The sequence below is a fragment of the Morone saxatilis genome, unplaced genomic scaffold, assembly GCF_004916995.1.
Source record: "Morone saxatilis isolate NCDOM2014 unplaced genomic scaffold, NCSU_SB_2.0 Contig15, whole genome shotgun sequence".
In the NCBI taxonomy this organism is placed as follows: Eukaryota; Metazoa; Chordata; class Actinopteri; family Moronidae; genus Morone; species Morone saxatilis.
This window is the reverse complement of record NW_023339707.1, coordinates 9,612,558-9,615,485: the sequence shown is the minus strand read 5'-3', so window position 1 is coordinate 9,615,485 and position 2,928 is coordinate 9,612,558.

Sequence of the window (2,928 nt, the reverse complement as noted above, 5' to 3'; positions counted from 1 at the left end):
TGTGTGTGTGTGTGTGTAAACCTCGTTGCCCTCAGGACAAGCAGCGGCCAGCAGCTGTTTGACGCATGCATGGAGCCTCCACCAGCAGAGTCCGTACAGGGGAGAAGGTCCAGGCTTTTTTATTTTTTTCCCCTGCAATGTGTTCACATTTGTAACAATCGTATTTGCAGCAGTTATTTCTTGGAGAAGTGTTTCTGCTCGCTGTTAGAGCCGCAGTGCTGCGTAAAGTTAGGCGCAGGTCACCTGAACGAAGGTGGATAGACTGCAGACTTTCTCTTAGTAAGTATGACTTTTTCCTTGCACCTGTTTGTTTGTTTGTTTGTTCGCTGCAGGCAGGAGGAGAGCGGCTTTACGTTAGTCCGTGCACCCAGGAGTCTGAAGTAGCCTGGAGGAGTATACAAGGTAATTTTTGGATTTGTATTTTTGGAATATGTATTTATTCAAACACAAATATCGGGAAAGCATATGATCCTGCAGTTATTTTTTACTAACTTGTGTGTTAACACTGAAGAGGTAATTTAGGCCATTTACTATAGGCCTATTTATATGAATAGTAAGAGTAAAATTTTATTATACAATTTATGAATCTTATTGCAACTATTTTGCATGACTGTAATATATTTAATTGCTACCAAAATTATTATTATTATTATTAATTAACGCTGTATATTTTTGCTATGAGCGTAAACACTAACTTCTAAAACAGAAACAAAGGGAGCACTGATAGAAGTTAGATATTCCCATTTATTTGTATTTTATTATTTATAAAAGTAATAAAATCCAGTTTGACTGATGGTGGTACGCTGGTCGTCATATTCATGTGGTGGCGGGGCCTTTAGCCTTCATGTCATATGGGAATGGTTTCCGTCTAGTTTGGCTGAATAAAGGCGGCTCTATGCTGGAGCCTATTAAAGATCGGTGGTGATGGAGCAACTGCAGTCTGCTGGGAGAGCGGCGGGGATCAATTCTCCGCACACTAATCACACAGCACTTTTATGGGATACTTTCAAATCCATGCATAAAGAATTATTATTAATATTATTATTGTTGGTATTTTTATTTCCAGCCGTATTTTTTTGTCTTTTGCTGAACATTACATTGGCATAAAGCAACTGCAAATAGCGCGCCTGACATTTCTTCTGGGTTGTGTTGCTTCGCGGTTGAACCGCAGCTTGTTGCTCATTATGATGCACATGAAACAACAATTGATTTGAATAAAGGCTCGAGTTCATCAAACACGTCTCGGGCCTGTATTGGACAGACATTTCCGTGGGGTGTTTTCCCATGAGTTGAGACAAAATGAATCATTAATCAATAATAATCAGCAGTAATTAGCATACATTATCTATATATTAGGGAGTTTGTCTTGGCATCCTGACGCGCGGAGGTTAATTTTATTGGTTTTGCAGAACGCAGGGAAGCGTGTGGAAGTGTGCTTTCGGGTCTACAGGGAGTGTGAAGTGTCAGGAGGTGGCCACCATGTTTACACACCAGTAACATTAAAAAGAAATCCCTGAAAAACATATTTAATACGGAATCAACGGTCACATCCTAGAGCCACACGCTCCACGGCCCGGCCGGCAGCGCAGAGTGTGCGAGGGACAAAAAGGGAGAAACAGGTCGATAAACAAATAATAAATTACGTGAATAAAGGTGGTACAAAGGTTTTGTTTATTCCTTGGTGTCTGGGGGAAGCATGGGAGCATGTCGACAGGCTATCAATAATCCATTGTCTCAATCGATTGGCTCTATCGATAACGCGTCCTTCCATCCAGCTTCAGTCAAAAGGAAACATTCAGCAGAACTTTCCCCAGTTTGTGGAAATGATTTCCCTCAACCCGAGACAGTTCAGGCCGGGCCTCTGAATATTTCTTGCACATCAGGTTGGACAAATGATTTCACATGGTGCAACACCTTTTTTTAAAAGGAGCAATTAACTGTGATTACGCTCGCAAAGAGAAGTGTTGCTCTCCGACAGTGGCCCGTTGGGGAATACTTTTCTGCGTCATTTAAACGTCGACCTTTAACGGCTCTGTGGAAACGCACAACGGCTGCGCAAGAAAAAGCTCGCATTTTGTAGTGCTTGCTTTCCAGAAATGTGGCTCTCTCTTTTTTTTTTCTCCCTTTTGTCCTCCTGCGACTGGAGGGAGCGCAGGGAGGCAGCGCCGCTGGCTCCGTCCCCGGAAGAGAGGTGCGCTGCTGCACTCGTGTTCAGACCTCCACACAGGACCCCTCTCTGTTTTATTAATCCGCCTAATTAGACTGAAGAGAGGCAGCTTCATCATCAGCTCAAAGTGCCAACAAACAAACTAACTGCGTGTAGAAAGGACACAGTGCGACCTCTGTGGCAAGGAGTCTGCCTGTATACACTCCTGTAGCCTACATTTCATTGTCTCACCCATGTCGTCTCCACGGCTCCTATATCATATAAGGCCTTTTACGCGCGCACTGAGGCCTGGTTCTGTATTTGTGGGCTAATTGTCTGAAGGGTTACGCGGTATTTAAAGGACACAATTTGCGTCAAAACGCTTCAGTTTCCTTAATCTCATCTAGATGAAGGGATGGCGTCTTCACATCACCTGAGCTGACAGTAGGTCTGCGGCTATGGCGTTTCACCGGACGTCGTTTGTCACACCGGCATTGTATGGTGTTTTTTTCCTCATAATACAGGCCTACAGCACGCCAGCAACAGCACGCAAAATTATTGAATTACAGCCAAATAGATGAGATAACAGTTAACAGTTTATAGATTATAATGCATGTAGGCCTATGTACTGTATTTATTATTTTATTCAAAAATGTACCGGTATAAAAAGACAACTTTTAACAAATAAACATAATCTTGCTATCAACATAATCGTCAATCATTGCGCCTGCTTTAATGACGACGTGTGCGTGTGTGTGCGTGTGTGTGTAGGCGTAGGTGTA